The sequence below is a fragment of the Caretta caretta genome, chromosome 1, assembly GCF_965140235.1.
Source record: "Caretta caretta isolate rCarCar2 chromosome 1, rCarCar1.hap1, whole genome shotgun sequence".
Lineage (NCBI taxonomy): Eukaryota > Metazoa > Chordata > Testudines > Cheloniidae > Caretta > Caretta caretta.
The window spans coordinates 269136144-269157228 of NC_134206.1; the positions used below are offsets into that span (position 1 = coordinate 269136144).

General features: G+C 36.5%; 1 long non-coding RNA gene across 6 annotated transcripts in view; it reads right to left on the minus strand.

Annotated features, from left to right (window-relative positions):
* Positions 1–21085, minus strand: part of LOC125630061 (uncharacterized) — a 94309-nt gene that overhangs the window by 55769 nt on the left and 17455 nt on the right. For all 6 annotated transcript variants that reach the window (XR_007354543.2, XR_012666416.1, XR_007354542.2 and 3 more), the window contains 3 exons: positions 8394–8497; positions 5894–6022; positions 5270–5458 (listed from right to left, as the gene is read on the minus strand). This is a non-coding gene — a long non-coding RNA (uncharacterized LOC125630061). The remainder of the gene's footprint in view (positions 1–5269; positions 5459–5893; positions 6023–8393; positions 8498–21085) is intronic.

A 21085-nucleotide genomic window follows, 5' to 3' on the forward strand; every position in this document is an offset into this window, starting at 1 on the left:
CACCAGGCTATAGCAACAGCAGCTCCAGTGATTAAAACGTTGCTCATTATGGCAATATGCAACTTGACAGTCTGCTAGGTCACTTTACGCAAGTACCGAATGAGGAGGAAAGGAAGAATGCCCTATCTATGTCCATGGTGACCTCTAAATCCACAAAATAATCGCAGCACATAAACATATTTGAACAAAACTTTTAAATACCAGCCCATCCACTTGACAGGAGATATTGCTGTTGGTGTAAATACTGTTCTCACTAAACTAAATAAATAGTAGAATATGGCGTTTTCTTCAATTAATTTAGTCAAAACAGGCCTATATATTATATATACAGACAACTAAACCCCTTCCAAATTAGGTTATCTATGTTTTGTTTATTTCTGTTCCCAGACTTTCAGCAGAGATCCCAAAGTATTTCCTGTTAAACTGAAATCTCTGCTGCAACCCTAACTATGGTCTCATGACCACGCATGTATGCAGAATAGCACAGGCCAGGACTTCATGCAGATATGAGTGATACTGTCTAGCACCATCAGGCTATTTTTTTTTTTGGAAGATTATGTTTTGCTCCTGGCTTGACGGAGGACCAGAAACAAACCTTATCTGTGGTCAGAGTCACAATGAGCATTCCTCAGCAACAGGTAGCACCAGTGGAGGACCAGACTGGTGGTATTCTGTATGATCATATCTAGATTTCAAGATAGGTGATTATTATTTATATTATTGCTTACGTATTAAAAATTGTAGTTGAATAGGAAATAAATTACGGCAAGGTCCGTGTTCTAACTGTCTGTCTGAGACTGATGGTGGCCGTAACATTTTAATTAAATTACAATAACGATAAAGTTAGACATAAGGTCAAGTGATTATCATACACATTAAAAATAAAAGGATAATAGCGAGAAATCCTCGCATAATAATCCCAATTAGAATAAGTAAATATAGAAAAATACTAGTAGGCAGTCACAGCAGAAAAAATAATTTAAATTTACGTAACAGAACGAGAAACCCCATCTTGACAGGTCTCGGATGCATCCCGATGAAGTGAGCTGTAGCTCACGAAAGCTTATGCTCAAATAAATTTGTTAGTCTCTAAGGTGCCACAAGTACTCCCCATCCTGAAACTGGCACAACCATATTTTCTTATTGGAAATCTGAATGTAAAGGTGTAACTGTCTGTGGACAAGTGATTAGAATTGTTCCCCATGAGCCTGGCTCCCTCATGAGTGAGAGGTAAAGAGCTCCCCATCCCCTGAGCATAATTTAGAACCCAAATAAATAAATACACACACATGAGAGAGAGAATGAGCATTAAGTCAGTCACTGGAAAATATTCAAGTATGAAGTATGAGGAGAAGGCATGAGGGCAATTATGAATCTTGTCAAATTATAAGTTTAGAGGAGCAAAATAACAGGCAAATAATTTTTCCTTGTCTAAAGATAAAATATTCCGGTTCTTGGAAAGAAGATTAAGAAGTATGAAGGACAGTCTCCACAAACAAATTCTCTAAACTAGAAAGACACTAATTCCTAGGCTGTTTCATATTTCCAGTTGAATGCTGAAATCCCTTCCACAGACAATATATGGGAGAGTTAGGGAAAAACCAAATAGATGGTGAACCACAGGCAGCCAAACCAGGACCGTTAAGATAAAGAGAAGTATCCATATGAATATATTATGCATGGCAAGCTAGATAAATAAAAGGATATAGTCTTCTTTACATTAGTACCAAGTCATTTGCACCAAACATTAACAGGAAATCCCATAGACTTGTTCTTACTAGTTACCATGAAAGCGGGCAGACTCGGCCCAGAATAATAAGAGAAGATCCTCAAACTAGGACATTGACCTAATATAGCATATAGGTCAAGTCCCACACAGACATTCAATTGGAACACTGGTTTCAAAATTACAGCAATCCTCAGCTATCCACAGGGAATTGAGTGTGCAATGGAGAGTTTGTTTTCCCAAGGTAATGACAAACTCTTCAGCTGAAGAAAATCAACACCATATTTGATTGCACCTGCAATAATACATAAACAAATAGTTGGAAGTATTGAAAATATCCTCACCACGTACCTCTAGGTTTCCATTTGACTGCTTTACGTCACAATGAATTAAGTCAGATCTAAATGCTGACCATGCAAGCCTTCCACGTCCAAGCTAAAATTCATTGGCAAGGTCTTCAATGCAGGAAGGGACAAATGATAAATTCTCTCTGGTTGAATTTAAGTCAGTGATGTTCATTGAGGCATTGTCACAAGTCTTCCATTCCACAACCTCCCTTTGGAACCAGTGTCCTTCCTGGTTTCTGGTCAGTGAGGAAAGAACGTGGCTCATCACTAGTCAAGACTGTCAATTCCTTCCTAAGGGAGGGTAGGGCATCGTCTTTTCTTATGGAAGTTGTTGTATGACCTTTGCTCAAGAAACCATCACTTCATGCTGGCAATCTGGCCAACAACATTCCACTATCTAATCTTCTATTTTTGTTTAAGACTACAGGGAAAACTGTGGTGAGATAACTCTTAGAGCCTTTAGATGCCTCACATGACCCCTTGTCATTCTGAGTATGACTGGAATAAGAGGACAGAAACTGAGGTGCGGTGTAAATGAAAGATCCTGCAGCCTGGGTAAGGATGAAGATTGGGGTGTCCACGCTGCTATTTTTAGATCCATCAGATGCACATAATAGCAATGATCACAAAGTTCTGATAACTCACATGAAAAGCATACCAAGTTTGGACACAACTGCTCTGGGACAGCTCAGTTTCTTCCTGGTAGTTTTTCCAGACCTTGTGCAATTGCTCTTCATCTTTAGGAGAACTATCATCTGGATTTTCACAGCATTTCATCTTGTCTCCCCTGTTGAAAGGGTGAGTGAGGAGGTATGGGCTGCAGAGTTATCAATATGGTGATGATGTCAAAGTGTATCAATCTCACCTAACCAAGACACTGCTGTTGAATGTCTGGTCCAGTGTTTGGTTGAGATCAGGAAATGGATGAAACTGCTGGTTGAAATCATTGGCAACTGGCTGAAACTCAATCCAGATAAGACTGGTCATGGTAAAGTAATGCTGGTAACTTGAGGGAAGCAACCAGTAGATATGGCAAAGATACCTTCCATATTATACTGAGGATGTTTGCCTACTTTATATTGAGGATGTGTCTCAGCCATTTGTTAACAGAACTCATAAACTGGTGGGATTGTTAGACTTCAAAATGCTGCTAGATTAACATACAGCAGCAGTTTCAAGAATGACCATTTTCATCATCACTTGGCCAGGAGAATATGACTTTTTTCAGATGTAGATCCTTGCTGCTCTGATGCATGTCTTTGTTACCTGGAGATTAGACCACTGCAATGTGCTCTTCTTCCAACTTTATCTTAAATCAACACAGAAACTGAAACTAGTGTGGAATGTGGCAACCTGCTTATTAAGTGATGTAATTCTCTGAATTGGCTATCTGTTGGTTTCTAGGTGGATTTTAACACATTGTCTTGGATTTATAAAATCCTAAATGACTTGCAACCTGCCTACTAACACTCCCAAATTTCACCTACTGTACTAGACCCTTTCTAAATTATCAAAAAAAAACCTGAGGAGTACTTGTGGCACCTTAGAGACTAACAAATTTATTTGGGCATAAGCTTTCATGGGCTAAAACCCACTTCATCGAATGCATGCAGTGGAAAATACAGTAGGAAGATATATAGAGACAGAGAACATGAAAAAATGGGTGTTGCCATACCAACTGTAATGAGACTAATCAATTAAGGTGGGCTGTTATCAGCAGGAGGAAAAAAAAACTTTTGTAGTGATAATCAGGATGACCCATTTCAAACGGTTGACAAGAAGGTGAGAGTAACAGTAGGGGAAAAATTAGCTTGGGGAAATAGTTTTTACTTTGTGTAATGACCCATCCACTCCCAGTCTTTATTCAAGCGTAATTTAATGGTGTCTAGTTTGCAAATTAATTCCAATTCTGCAGTTTCTCGTTGGCGTCTGTTTTTGAAGTTTTTGTTGTTGGAGAATTGTGACTTTTAGGTCTGAAACTAAGTGACCAGGGAAGTTAAATCTTCAACCTCCCTCATTTTTTTTTTTTTTGCTGATACAGAATAACACATTTACCACTCTGAAACCTTTCTAAATTATGTTGTTTCTGCAACTAAAGCTGTGTCTCAATATCCTGATTACCAGTAATTATAGACTGAGTGGTAAAAATAAATGTTTGTACAACCATGGCCCTTCTTGGAAACTCCCCAAAACCTCAGTGATTTAAAAATGTGTCATTTAAAAACAATATTGTGATTCATTTCAATATTACATGATTACACTGAATAAAAGATATATATTTTTTCTTAAAGTGCACTTTTTACCTAATTACCTAAGACATTATGATCATAGCCCAGAAATTTCAATAAACTGCATTCTATTACTATTAGACAACATACTAGTAACACAATATGAAGATTTACTATGTTAATATTTCTGAACAATATTAGTGCCATATAATGTTAAACAGTAAATATGAAGACAATGTACTATAGTTCAAAAATAATCATTCCCATTTGAGAGATGTGTTAGTGAAAATAGATTGCTTGTAAGTGAGAGTTAGAAGGGTAAAAATATTGAGGCCTAGGGACTCTCATTTGCTTTATATCTTGCACACATTAGGTCTCCTTGCTCCATTGCCTGTTAAATATTACTGGACAAATTTGCTAGCCTTTATTCTCAGGCTTGGCCACTACAGATTTAAATGCTAATTCAATAAATAGACAGCCTGACATTATAATCTAGGTACATTTACATGATGTTTTGATGTTAACTTTAAAACACCTCCATATATGTCATTGTCAGGCATATAGTATATGTTATCAGTTTCATATTTAATTCACTATCCATTCTTTTGTTTATAGCTACTGATTAGTAGTGATTTTTTCACAAGAATAATGTTAATCTTGCTTGATGTTTCCTCTAAACTATTTTATCTTACACAGTTTTTCAAATGAGTGACATAGATCATTATGTACAGCATCATGTATTGTGCGCTACTAGTCAAAGCTGCAGAGTAAGCCTATGCGAATGTAATACAAAACAGAAATATGAATGAGATAATGTATTCATATGACATGGAACACTTCCAGTCATTTTTCACTGCAGAGCTGCTGTATGCATTTCATATTCCACACTTTACAGTTGCCTGTGGAAATATGGAAATGCAAAACTAGCTGAAAAAATAAATAAAATAAAACTGTTTCCTAAGTCTCACCTTATCGTCCTGAGGCATCAGGGATTCTGTGTTGTCTCCGTTTTTATTAATAATGCAACAATAGTCTTTCAACCATTCTTCCTGCAGGATAAATGCTCTTTTTTGGCAACTAAAGACATGTGATTAACTAGCTCATAGGCTAAAACCTGACAGAGGTTCTCAATATCTACCAGTCTATCCATCTGGTACCTAGAGGAGAAGAAATAAATGGGTTATGTATCTATTCAAAGGGGACTTTTATATCCTCCCACAAAGTCATTACATTAGAAATATGAACTTTGCTCTCTTGCTCATAATATAACAAAACCATTCTGTTACTAATTTAATTCCTATTTAGCTTCAATAAGACAATTTTCTATACCTGGAAGCTGCAAACTAACTAGAATGCTCAACGGGAGAACAAGACTTTACTGACATACTTGCATTAAAATAGACAGCATGTGCATCTCTTGAGAGTAGAAAAGCACTTTGTGCTTAATATTCACACCTTTTGCTATTCCTTATATTGTTTTCTGAAGAAAAACATTTTGACACTCCCACTTTTTTCATTAAAATTTATAATTTGAATAAAGGAGCATTATATCTTTTCATCTGTATGTAACTGAACCTAAATCGGTCTCTTACCTTGTAGGGAAATTGCACAGCTTCATGGATATAACAGGATGAGTGATGTATAAAATGTTTTTCAACTAACTGTGCATGATTTACTCTTTAATGCCAGGAAAACTTCTCTCTATTAGCATTTTCAGAAAGCTAAAAAAAGATGATGATATATTCAGTATAATACCCAATTATATTACTAGAAAACCATAGGAAAAATTAGAGTTGTCAAGCGATTCAAAAAATTAATTGCAATTAATCGCACTGTTAAACAATAATAGAATACCATTTATTTAAATATTTTTGGATGTTTTCTACATTTTCAAATATATTGATTTCAATTGCAACACAGAAAATAAAGTGTACAGTGCTCATTTTATATTTATTTTTGATCACAAGTATTTGCACTGTAAAAACAGCAGAAATTACCATGAACCCAATATCAGTACTGTAGTGCAATCTCTTTATCATGAACTTACAAAGGTAGAATTATGTACAAAAAATAACTGCATTCAAAAATAAAACAATGTAAAACTTTAGAGCCTACAAGCCCACTTGGTCCTACTTCAGCCAATCGCTCAGACAAACACATTTTGTTACATTTGCAGGAGATAATGTTGCCGGCTTCTTGGTTACAACGTCACCTGAAAGTGAGAACAGGTGTTCTTATGGCACTGGTGTCACAAGATATTTACATGCCAGATGCGCTAAAGATTCATATGTCCCTTCATGCTTCAACCACCATTCTAGAGGACATGAATCCATGCTGGTGATGGGTTCGGTTCAATAACGATCCAACGCAGAGAGGACGAATGCATGTTCATTTTCAACATCATGAGTCAGATGCCACCAGCAGGAGGTTGATTTTCTTTTTTGGTGGTTTGGGTTCTGTAGTTTCCGCATCAAAATGTTGCTCTTTTAAGACTTCTGAAAGCTTGCTCCACACCTGGTCTCTCTCAGATTTTGGAAGATACTTCAGATTCTTAAACCATGGGTCGAGAGCTGTAGCTATTTTTAGAAATATCACACTGGTACCTTCTTTGCGTTTTGTCAAATCTGCAGTGACAGTGTTCATAAATCAGACGTGTGCTGGGTCACCATCTGAGACTGCTAATAACATGAAATATATGGCAGAATGCGAGTAAAACAGAACAGGAGATATACAATTCTCCACCAAGGAGTTCAGTCACAAATTTAATTAACGCACTTTTTTTTTTAATGAACATCATCAGCATGGAAGCATGTCCTCCGGAATGCTTGCTGAAGCATGAAGGGGCATATGAATGTTTAGCATATCTGTCACGTAAATACCTTGCAATGCTGGCTACAAAAGTGTCATGTGAATGACTGTTCTCACTTTCAAGTGACATTGTAAATAAGAAGTAGGCAGCAGTATCTCCCATAAATGTAAACAATCTTGTTTGTCTTAGCAATTGACTGAACAAGAAGTAGGACTGAGTGGACTTGTAGGCTCTAAACATTTACATTGTTTTGTAAATCTACATTTGTAAGTTAAACTTTCACAATGGAGATTGCACTACAATATTTGTCTGAGCTGAATTGAAAAATACTATTTCTTTTATCATTTTTACAGTGCAAATATTTGTAATAAAAACTAATATAAAGTAAGTACTGTACACTTTGTAGTCTGTGTTGTAATAGAAATCAATACATTTGAAAATGTAGAGAAACATCCAAAAATATGTAATAAATTTCAATTGGTATTCTATTGTTTAACAGTGTGATTAAATTTTTTAAATTGCAGTTAATATTTTTGAGTTAATCGCGTGAGTTAACTGTGATTCATCAACAGCCTTAAAAAATATAAAACTTATGCAGAAATTACATATTCTATACCAAATTATTTTTTATGAGGAATGGGAGAATTATTGGAAAAAAATTAAAACACCTCCAATAATCTTAAAAAAAAAACCTAATAGGTACAAAATGTGTACAAGTTTTCAGTCCCATTTTGCTTTCATTAAATGCCTTATGATCAGAGCTGGGCAAAGGTTTTTAGAGGACTAGTTTATTTGCCAAAAATGTGGTTTCAAGTTGACTGAAACTATTCACAAATTCAGGTTAAATTTGCTGAATAGTTTCAGCCAAAAAATGATTTTTTTAAAAAGTCTAAATATTTCATTTTAACGTGTTCAAAACAAAATGTTTTGACTTTTCATTTAGTAATGATATTTTGTTTAGAAATTTATGTAGATTTATTTAAAACAAACAAACAAAACAAAACGGGTAAAAGTACCCAAAAACTAAATAAAATAAAGAAACATTACAAAATTCATTTCAGGTCAAATTAAAGGGTTTTTTTGTTTAATTATTTTGGTTTGGTTACCAAACTGAAAAAACAATTATCCACTCAGTGTTAATTATAGTGTGACCAACTTACAAGAACAAAGTAAAGGAATTGTACTGTTTCAAGCAAACCTGCTCACTATTTCTAATAAACTTAAATTGTAATTTGTATTTTATTTCTTCAGGCATGAAAAGGATCAACATTTTCTTTACTTACCTTTGGAGGTATTTCAATGCACAGCCTCTTTTGTTCTCCGAGACCTATGTGATGTAGTCCAATATTCATTTCTTTATTGTACCTGCATAAACGTCCTGTGCTTCCTATGCAACAACATACAGCAACAAAGAACATGCAGTCATTAAAAGCATTAAATAAATGTCACTTACTATATCACAAAATAACGTGTGTATTAACCTTTCAGAATTTGTTGACAATAAATGATGGAACACAATCTTTGTTGTTCAAGTTCTTTTATTCAAAACTTTGAATATGAGGCCAAAGTATAACAACTCGGGCTTAGTTTTAAGCAAACATCTCACATGTTTCTATATTAGCTCAGATTATCTCATTTATCATAATTCTCTAAGTCTGTCATCTCAGATTGTATCACACAATTGGACTGATAATCACTTGCTTAGTGTTCAAAGAACTGATACATCATCAGCTCAGTGTAAACCTTTTAGGGTATTAGGAACACAAAAGAAATTTAGATGAAAAGTAAAACACTGAAATCTAACTTTATCCTCAAGACAAGGAGACACTGTATGAAAATGAATATATTTACATTCAAGGGAATATCACACTTCTTTCCTTGATTCTTCAAGAGAACCTTATGCACAGGGGAAAAGAAAAGCCTAATAATACAATGCTGCTGCCCATTCATGCTAATCTTGTTATTCTAAAAAATTTAGAGACTACTAATGGGGAATGGACAGCTTAGAGAAGAGGTAATGGGATTTAGGTCTTGATCCGACAAGCATTCCTTTGAGGTGCCCGGTTCTCACAACTCCTGCTGATTTAAATGAAAGCAAAGTGGACTCAGCACTTAACAAAGTTGAGCCCTCATAGCTTTTTACTTCTAGACTCCAGGTTAGAATGAAGTTAAGACGAGTGGTGACCAAAATATTTTACTATTTGATGGGGCTGTGCAGTGAAAAACCAGTTGGATGCCTTGATCCATTGTCACTGAACATGTGTCTCCACCACAAAATTGGTGTTGATTGTCACCCTTGTAGAGATTTTTAGAAAGGAACTGGAAGAGAATCGACATGGAGGTCTCTCCCCACTCTAATGCTGGTCCTTTATCAAATCTGAGGTTCACTGGCAAAGTAGAGTAGGGAAGCTTGCCAATTTCCTTTCTGTGATTCACATCTTCTGTGGATGGGGGACATCACTCTCTCGAGTTGCTAAGTAGACACTTTAAATTAATACTAAATTCACATGTAAAAATCATAAAAAACAATTTAAGGGAAATATGTGTGCAGGTTTTTCCTCTATGAAAGGCAACAAACAAGGATCAGAGTGGTAGCCATTTTAGTCTGTATCAGCAAAAACAACGAGGAGTCCTTATGGCACCTTAGAGAGTTACTTATAGAAGAGCCACAGTCAACCTGAAAATCCTGGGTGTGATTTACAAAAGTGCTTATTACTGACCTTTCTCTCCTCCCATTAAAGTCAATGGTAAAATGCTCAATGACTTCAATGGGAGCAGAGTTAGGCCAACACAAAGCATGTTTCTGAAAATCCCACCCAAGGTTTTCCACTGAAAATGTTGTACCCAGCGTTGCAGAGACTCACAATATTATGCTGAATCTTGTGATATTTGGCATTTTTCTCAAACATGCAGGCAAATAAATTTGGTGTTGCTTTTGTTATGTTTTTTAAATTTCATCTCAAAAGTTTTTTGAGGCTTGACTCATGATTTGGGTTTAGCAATGGTCTGTAGCTATTACTGACATGAGTGTCCTCTGTGATTATTGCAAGTGAAACAATATTTTCTCTACTTTTCCAGGTTGTTTACTTTGACATATGGTCCTGGCCACTGTTCTCTTGTTGGTGCTTACCCCTCCAGTCACAAGTGCCCCCAACAGGGCACTGACCAATAAGGGCAGCAGCGAAGCTGAAAGGGAAACAAACGAAGGGAGCAACAGACAGATGCGTACAAAGAGAGAGTAGGGTGAAATGGATCTGAGCATTTTGGTGTTGCTCTTGGGCCCACCCAAGACACGTCTAGTTCTAAACATCTACCCTGAGCAGAAGAAAACCTTATACATTAAAGGGTTTATTAAATATTTCAGGACATATTAATTAACATGTGCTCTGTCAGAAAACTTCACATTTCAAAAACTTCAGGTTAACAATGTCCCTTTAAACTCAGGTTTCAGAGGAACAGCCGTGTTAGTCTGTATTCGCAAAAAGAAAAGGAGTACTTGTGGCACCTTAGAGACTAACCAATTTATTTGAGCATGAGCTTTCGTGAGCTACAGCTCACTTCATCAGATAAAGAGTTGTCACTTTGGATGGGCTAGCACCAGCAGGAGAGTGAATTTGTGTGGGGGGTGGAGGGTGAGAAAACCTGGATTTGTGCTGGAAATGGCCCACCTGTTGATCACTTTAGATAAGCTATTACCAGCAGGACAGTGGGGTGGGAGGAGGTATTGTTTCATATTCTCTGTGTGTATATAAAGTCTGCTGCAGTTTCCACGGTAAACATCTGATGAAGTGAGCTGTAGCTCACGAAAGCTCATGCTCAAATAAATTGGTTAGTCTCTAAGGTGCCACAAGTACTCCTTTCCTTTAAACTCAGTGTTTTCAGAGAGGGTTAAGCTATGACCATTATTGTATATAATGGTACATTTCTCAATGGCAATAGTCATTAGAATACTTCCCCCACTGTATTTGTCAAACATTAGTGTAAAACCAATAATGAGTCATCTTCCCATCATTTTTCAGACACCTGTGTTAAATCCTGAAGGGATTTGTTCCAATTGGTGCAGTGTTCTAATGGGAAGTCTGAATAGTTTCCCTGCAGCCATTCTGCACTAAGCAGACTCACTACAGAAGGGTCAATGGATTGTTCAATAAGCCTGTAGTATCTGCAGAATGAAAATGCAGTGTGAGAGAAAGATGATTTCTGGTAACTTTGCAGCTCGGTCAGCAAATCCTGAGAGAGAGAAAGCATAAAGGTTGTTTTCTGCAATATATGTGACATCCTAGTTTGAAATGACACAGCTCATGTTATTCTGTGACAAGCCCTATATTAAGACATGACAGATAATAAACCTGTAAGAACAGCTAACCTGCCAAATACAGATCCACAGATTAATAGATTCCAAGGCCAGAAGGGACCTCAGTGATAATGTCACCTGACCTGTATAACACAGGTCACAGAACTTTCCCAAAATAATTCCTAGAGCAGATCTTCCAGAAAAACATTTAATCTTGATTTAAAAATGGTCAGTGATGGAAAATCCACCATGATGCTTGGTAAATTATTCCAATGATTAATTACGCTCTCCATTTAAAATTTACACCTTATTTCCAGTCTGATTTTGTGTAGTTTAAAAATGTCCAGCCATTGGATTGTTATGCGCTTCTTTACTAGACTGAAGTGCTCATTATTAAATATATGTTCCCCATGTAGGTATTTACCGACTGTAATCAGTCCTTCTCTTAGTTAAACTAAATAGATTGAGCTCCTTAGGTCTCTCACAAGAAGACATGTTTTATAATCTATTATTCAGTCTCATAGCTCTTCTCTGAATCCTCTCCAATTTATCAACTTCCTTCTTGAATTGTGGGCACGAGAACTGGACATAGTATTCCAGCGGCAGCCACAGGAATGCCAAATAGATAAAATAACCTCTCTACTCCTACCTGAGATTCCCTTGTTTATGCATCCAAGGATCTCATTAGTCCTTTTGGCTCTTTTAGTTAGATATTAAAAACAGCATAACAATGGGAGCTCATGTTCAGCTGATTATCCCCCATGACTCCTACTTCTTTTTCAGTCACTATTTCACACGATAGATTTTCCCATCTTGTAAGTATCACATAAATTTTTTGTTCCTAGATGTATACATTTACATTTAGGTGTATTAAAATGCATATTGTTTGCATGCACCCAGTTTACCATGCGATTTAGGTTACTCTGTATTAGCGACCTGCCCTCTAAATTATTTACCGCACCCCCAATTTCTGTGTCATCCACTAACTATCAGTGATGATTTCATGTTTTCTTCCACATCATTGATAAAAATGTTAAATAGCATAGGGCCAAGAACAGACCCCTGCAGGACCCAGAAGAAAAACATCCACTCAACAATAACCCCCCAGTTTACAATTATATTTTGAGACCTATCAGTTAGCCAGCTGGTAAACCATTTAATGTGTGCTATTTTAATTTTTATATTGTGAGTTGAGCTCATGATAAAGCTTTGACTTGAAATTTTCTTGCTTAACTATTGCCAGAGTGAGTGTTGCAAATGATAAATTACATTATACTTCCCTTTATCATCAAATTAAGTCTTGAACACGCTACAAGTTTCAAAATGCTAAGCAGTTTACCTTATGATGAAACTCTGCAGAAACATTCTGATGTCATCATAGGAGTCACAATTATGAAAGAATATTAGTTAACTGTAATTGTTGTTCTCTGAGAAAATGCATCATAAAAGATCACTCTCTCCTGCCTCCACATCCCTACAACAAGGCCAAGATGGGAACTCCATAAGCTCAACATTCTGAAGCTCTGGTCCCACAATGGGCATGCTTTGCCAGCCATTGCAATGGAAGGCATTCGCTCCCTCGTACTTAGTCATCAGTTCCTTTTAAAGCAAGATGTGAAGTTACTCACACAGGTATTAAAGGGATTTGAATGATAAAGATAAAACAGGCTATCAAAGCATCAGCTCTCTTCTGGAAGGAGTAGTTGAATGCTGATCTGTTATGATGTTCAGAGGAGAATTATTATAGGGAAGTCATCCTCCCTTACAAATACCCTATAAAATAGATTCATACTCCTGAAGACTTAAGGGCTCTGGGAATAAATATGAATGAAAGGTCAGCAAAAGGCAGTGGAAGGTAAAATCAGGTGAACACTGCCTTTTTTCATCTTTTTATAAATTTAAGAGTTGTTGCTCTTTAAACAGTTCCCACAACAATCAGAAAAAAATAAACAGAGAAACAACCTAAAAAAAGAGAGAGTTTGTGTAACCTCAATCCTGGACCCTGTCTGGAAAGAGGTTCTGTGATACACCAAACCTCAACTCCTATCTCCATAAACAGCATGGCTAAGGAGTAAACTTTACTTCCTATCTGATTTAGATTCTTCCATTTTCTGTTTTGAGGAGCAGGGCTAAAAGATTTAACTCCCTTTAGATCCATGAGAGGTCCCCACGACAAAAAACGGACAATTTGCTGGAGCACCTGGAAAAGACAGAAGATTTCCAAGCCACAGATGGGGAAAAAGGAGATTGTAACCACAGCTCTTAGCCTAGCTGTAATGTTTAAATTGATTGGGAGAGCTGTCATGCAGTTGTACTTCAATGTTACAATACCAAATAGTTTGTGAACCTTCTCCCAGCTAAACAAGGCAGAAAAGTTCATAGCTTGGGTCAATCAGACCCCCGACTTCCTAAAGTGCTGATCATTATAGGAGGTGATAAGGAGGGAAATTACCACTGAGCTATCCTACATTTTAGACAGGGTAGTCACTGCCTCTGTGATCTACCCTCTCTCCTCTACATTAGACCCAGAGAAGTTATCCCTGACAGGGGCACATTTTTTTTGGAAAGGATAGCACATTATATTAATTTTTTTTTATCCTGGGGAGAAGGGGAGAGGGAATTATTGCGGTATCTAACAGTGTGTCTTGATAGTTCTATAGACCCACCTTGTCAGTAGATGCTGGAACTCTGCAGAGAAATGCTAATTGAGTCTATTGACTCACGGTGGCAGGTGTAGCTACTTGCAGCCCTGGCTATAAGGGAAGAGCAGAGGAATGTAGGGTCTGGGACTAAGCAATTTTCATGGAGGAACGGTAGGAACAGCCAAGTCTAGGGACATGGCTAGGGTTGGAGTTTACATTGTTAATAAAAGCCAAATGAGGAAGCCAGGAAGAGACTGAGTTTAATAGAGCTCATATTACACTCCATGGAACGATGAAAGAGTGAATGGTCCCTTCTGGGATTCAAAGTCATGGTTGCAGGGAATTTAGGTAGTTCAAAAGTAATTCTTAGACCACTAAGCATTTCCCTCCAATATTAACTGATGAATAATCAATGTTATGCTGGCATTTCATATTCTGTGCTTTATTTACATAATATCTGTTCTATATTTAGTGTATAATGATTCTTTAAATTTTTTTATAGTCTATTCCAATGAGTACATTTCTTTAGAAGTAGCAGCTACTTCTAAAGAAATGTACTCATTGGAATAGACTATAAAAAAATTTAAAGAATCATTATACACTAAATATAGAACAGATATTATGTAAATAAAGCACAGAATATTCAATCAATTGGAAAATAATTAGCACTTATACATCTTAGCTTTATATCTTCAAAGTGCTATATAAACATTAGCTAATTAAACCTCACAACACCCCTGTGAGCTGGGAAGCTTTTACTATCTACATCTTACAGAGAGGTAACTGACTTGCCCATGTCACAGAGTGAGCAAGTAACAGAACCTGGATTTTTAACTCAAGAGCTCCTAATGCCCAGTCCTCTGCTCATTCTTCTAAATATTACTATTGGGATCTTATTATTCTATGAAAATAATGAGATCATCAGAAGAATGCTATTTATACTTAAAACATGGTCAGAAATTATTCTGTCACACAATATGCATCAGCTACAATACTAAAGTTTTTGACAAATGTGAATTACAAAGAAATATATATCATTCTTTTATAACTGTGGAAATGGAAGTTATAGGACTTGTATTAAATTTCTCAAATTCTGAAGAGGTCTACTTGAAAAGGTAAAACAACATTTACTTTAGCTCATAAAATAGAGTTTTCAGATCTTACTGCCATATGCTTGCTAAGCTACTTCCATTTTACATATTTTTGAGTTACTGAAAATTAAGGCAAACACTGTAGAATCAAAAACAATGTTCAGTGGAGAAAATACAGTATTCAGAATAATGTATGTTCATAGGCTCAGAGCTCCCCAAAGTCCTGAAGAGAATATTACAAATTCACAGGTATCTCCGAGTCCTAAATTTTGCATTCTGATCTTTGATTCAGCTTGCAAATGTTTAAAAATGCATGCAACAAGACAGCTCCCTTTTGGCTACATGTCTGAGTAGGCTCAAACATCTAAATTATTCTATCAAAGGTCAACTGTAACAGATACCCAAAACTGGTTTCAAATCCACCTGGGAAGAACTACGGAATACAAAGACCTTTGGTGTTTGAGCATTTTTTTCCATTTTTGACCAACACACATTTCTTTTAGGGGATCTGCTCCCACAGGTAGATACAAGTATTTTGACGAATGGAGGAAACCTGGCAGTATGTAAGACAAGCTTAAATCTTATATGTTTTCAGAGTCACATTCACTTAAAACCCACATCACAAACAGATACACAATGCAGATATGATAGCAGAATTAACTTAAGCACCATATTATGGTATTCAAGTCATAACAGTACTAGAATTTTTCAGGTCATTGGACGTAGATGACATCAATACATTCATGTCTCAACACTGACATCAGAAATGAGGAAAATTACAGCCTTTCTGGGCCTTTAAAAAAATCTCATAACTCTACCCCATTTAATATCATTAAAATACATATGGCAGACCTCTGAGGAACAAGAGACAATTTCTATTCTGTTACACTGGTGCAATTCAGAAGTAATTCAAGGAAATTCAACAGAATTACTCTAAATTTCCACAAGTATAAACCAGAGCAGATTTTGGCCCAAATTCAACACTGGAGTAAGGAGGAATAACTCCGTTGACTTTAATAGTGTTGCACTTATTCACTGCTGAAATAATTTTTACTCAATGCACAACTTCCAACATTGTGAACAACTCGTGACTCGAGGAAAGTTTTAACAGTCACACTCAAAAATAAGCTCACACATAATATGAAAGGTTGCTCAAACTGAAAAATGTTTCCAAATGGTGGATGGTACCAAATCTGCTGACATAGGCACAACGCAAGGGTAAAGGAAGAGTCATACAGAACTCAGTAGTTTTGTTTTTCAGGGATTCATGTGAACCATTATTTCAGTTTTGATGTATATACGTTCACATCCCTTGAATTTACAATTTGCATGAACCCCAAACCTGAAAGTAAACCTGGATTTATATTTCTCTGAGTGTACAGTGCCCCAGCACTGTGCCAAAAGCAGAATTACCACTGGTAAAAGGTAACATGAAATACAATTCCCCAAACTGAAAACTATCATCATTCTGTGCTGAACATACCACATTTCAAAACTGTTTAAATTGCTATCAAACATTTTAGGGAGATTGGAACATCTAAAGAAAAAGCAAATAAACCATCTGTTTTCTCCAGTATTCTTAATTAAACACGCACTCGCACACAAGATATTCTTTCCAATGTTCCTCTAATGTGTTCTAAGTTCCTATTTAAATAGGCTGGTAGAATGTAACATATTTCACTAGGGACATACGATATAATAATGGATGAAAGCACATTCATTTACTTGTTTTTATCTCAGCAAACTGAATAGGTTAATCATATTTTGGCTGTATATCAGTATAACTTAGTTGTAGCAGGTCTACATTGGAGGATTTTTTCAGCCAACAAATTACTACAAATGTTAAAATACCTGCACTAAGTACACTTTAATAATTTTTTTTTAAATTGACCAACCATATAAAAATTGACCAACCATGTCAACCTGCCATTGACCAACAATTTACAGAACAAGTAAAGAATTTAGAAGAGGTGATTCCTACTGGTTTGAGTATTTCTTCCTAAAATCTCTTAAAAATATACTTAAGAAACCCCGTCCCCCAAAAAATCATTTAAAATAAACTAACAACCACCTCTATTGTTCTGTTCCTCCAAGTTGTTGTTATGACACAGATTCTTTTAGTGGTATCTTCTACCTCAATGGCACAAAGCAAAGACAACTGTGATGAAAATGTAACAGTGTGAGTCTACCAAGAGACTCAGGCCCACATTTTTAAACATGAGTGCCTAAAGTTGGTCACCTAAATCTACAGTTTGGATCCATTACTGCATTGGGAATCTTCTAGTATGCCCCCCTAGGCCTGTGCAGAGTCCCAGTGACTTCCATGAGACTCTGTACAGGCACGGGGATCTACACTACCAGATGCTGTAACAGGGCTTTCAGCACCTACGTAATTTTCAGAGGCACTGAGCATCCTGCAGCTCCCCCTGCGGTCTATGGGAGCTGCAGGATGCTCAGCACTTCTGAAAATCAGTATAAACTTAGTTCTATAAGGTGGACTGAATACATATGAACTTAGTTGCACAAATGTAGGCATCTAGGTCTGGAAATAGTGGAATCTGAATCAGAAATATACATATTTCTGAAAGTACATGTCAGCGTGCAACCATAATGATTCTTCACTGGCTACTCAAAACAACTTTTGTTTCTATTTTTCCAAATTAGACTAGTAATAAATTAGACTAGTAATTGTTTGAAGTTGATTAATAAGTAGCAAATTTCTAATTCAATACAGTATTTGATACTCTCTGAGAAAATGAAGTGAAATCCACAATCTATTTATGGTAAAACTTTTTTTTGAGTCTTTCTGAGCAGATTTATAGACAAATAGGTTTTCAGTCATTTTTTTCTACATCATATAAAAAAACCCATTGTCCTTTCTGAGAAAAAAAGAGTAACTACATTATTACACAATTAAGCAAAACAAACCAGCAGCTTATGATTTGTTACTTTTTAAGGATTTAATCCACCATAAAAGATGCACAGACTATTCGGGCACATTAGATCTTGACATCTGTCTATGCCAGTTTTGGACCAGTTTGACCTATACAGGAGACAGACTGTGTAATGGCAGATAAATAAATCAAATCACCCCATGACTGAGAGTTGCAAAGTTGTTCAGGGAGTGAGCTCATATAGGGGATTCTAGCTCCATGATTAGTGTTACTCCCCACTCAAATCTGTGCATTTTCTCCTCACACAAACCACAGGAGTGGAAGACTGAGAAGACCTGGTCAGTTCTTTTGGTGTGTTCTTTAAAAAAAAATGCAGTTAGAGTGAAGTGGAGATCTCCCATCACTGGAGAGAAGAACTGACTGGAGGCAGGAGGCCCTATGTATGGTGTCTCTGAACAGCTCATGATATGAGGAACTTGATGATCCTGTCCATTTCCTAGTTTGCCTTATTCCCCACTTCATCCATTGCCATACGTGTCATGTTGGTGGGGAATCAGCTGCTTGATAGCTCCCCTCCCAAAGCCCCATGAAAGAGCTGTCAAATGAAGAATTTCTTTGGGCCATGGGGCTTTAATATTTTTCCTGACTTGACTGACAGATGTATTAGATATTACTATAACAAAATTAACTATAGTAACTGTAGATGTTGTCACTACTAATTAGGTACAATTACCTCACCAGTTACTTGGTTTTTCTGGTTTAAAATAATTTAGACATCTATCCTGTCCCATGCTTAGTCTGAAGTGGTATTGCCTCCTCAGAAATCAAGTATTTCCCCACACACACACACACACACCTTCCCCCATCAGGGAAAGAGTACAGAAAGAAACAAAGAAATTGACTGGAATGTTTAATTTATAAGGAAAAAGTAAAAGTGCTAAATATGCATCATTTGTCTAAATGATGACTGGGTGGAGCATAATAGTCTGTAAATATTTGAAGGGATTCAGCACTTAAAGAGTAGTGAAGAATTATTTAGGGTGGTACAGGGAGATATAACTAGTAATAATGGGATGAAATGAAGAAAGGGAAAATTAAGGGGAAAATATATTAGGACAGTGGGTTCTATTAAGATGCGGAACCAGGTAAAAGGCCATGATAAAAGCTCAATTTCTGGGAATATTAAAAACTAAATGCGAGAAAATGCATTAAAATGCATTGGCAACTGGAAGTGGAATAGGCCAGCTAATAGGTTTGTTTCCATCTCCAACGCCAATGATTCTGTAATAAATAGCTGACTAGCCTTAGACAGCCTCCTCAGCAGAGTTACAGAGTCTGACTGATTACCATAGCACTGTATATGGCTCCAGCGCAATAGAAATGATGTTGAAGGGTGCATGGGATTTATCCTAGAAATCTAAAAGACCTCTTCTTTCATTCACCATAACCATTACCTCCCATGATGGCTACGTTCCACTGGAACAATGAAATGGTTGAGGAGTAGAGAGAGGCTAAGATCCATAGAAGACAGAACTTTCACAGGTTTCAGAGTAGCAGCCGCGTTAGTCTGTATTCGCAAAAAGAAAAGGAGTACTTGTGGCACCTTAGAGACTAACCAATTTATTTGAGCATGAGCTTTCGTGAGCTACAGCTCACTTCATCGGATGCAGGAGCATTAGGAACCCACTCCTGGCTAAAATAAGAATGATCATTAGCCTTGTTGCATTCCAGAACTCATGCTTTTGCACTAACTGTACTGCAATAGCTCTCTTATATGCTGACACTGCAACACTATCACACTTCACACATAAATACATTCATTTTAAAACTACCCCTGCTGGAATGAGTCACACTAAGAAGAAATAAAAGAGTGCAGTGTGGTCATGGGAGGTGCTCAGATATTATGGTGATGGGTGCTAATATAAAAAAACCTAGAGAGGTATATAGATCCCCAGACCACATTCGTCAGGATTTAGGTACTTCTATCAATCTCCCCTGACATTAGTCCCATCATTGCCACTTTGCAGGAGCCTTAAAAGCCAACTGGGCAGAGTCAGTAAGGTAAAATTTTCAAAAGTGGCTAAGGGACTGAAGAATCTATGTCCCACTTTCAAAAGTGACAGGCACTAAGGCCCAGTTGCTCAAAGGTATTTAAGTGCCTAACTTCACCAATGGGAATTAGGCAACTAAATACCTTTGAGGATTTGGGTCTTAGAAGCCTAAGTCTCATTGAAAGAATCCGGAGGAAATTGTAGCTTTAAGTATTTTCATAAGGCCAGCTGCAGTTTTATGCAAACACTTCTGAGAAAGGAATAAAATATAAAAGGAAGTCCTTTTGTGGACAGTATGCAAGGTCGCAGTTTTGGTAAAGGTTATTTTAAAGCAGACACATAGTAAGATTTTGAGGTACTTTCATCTATTATAATAGCTATATTATCACTACACACTCGATGCTATTCAGAGAACTCTATAATCATACCTGTGTGTATGCAAACACACTACGCTATAGCAACTGATGTGTTATTTAGCAGCTAATGATGTTTATAGTTTTAGAAGCATTTCAACAGCTATAAGTACAATATTTCAAAAACTGCATGTCAAATTTTCCGTGCCTCTGGGAAGATAAATCAGTATGTAGAACTGGAAGCACAGCAAAAGCTAAATATATTATAATCAGCAGTAGGAAGGCAGAGTAAATCAAAGGTAAAAATAAAGTTAATATAATAAACAGAACTCAATTATTTCTTTTCTGAAAAATGCTAAATACACTGAAAAATGATTACAATAAAACTGTACTTTTATTTATGCTAAGCTTTTTTCCAAAAAATAAAAATTTAAATTATTATCTGTATCATTGGAGGTGTTGGTAGAGTCTCCATAGCAAAGGCTGCATTGAAATTTGCACTCAAAATGGAACAAAAATTCCTGTGTTTCACACTTCAGTGAATACACTGAAGATCTTTAAATTTGGCCCAATAATTCTTCAGAGGATAACTATATTTTCTATGTAAATTTTTAAGAAAAAATATTTACTAACTTGTGCTGAAGAAATAT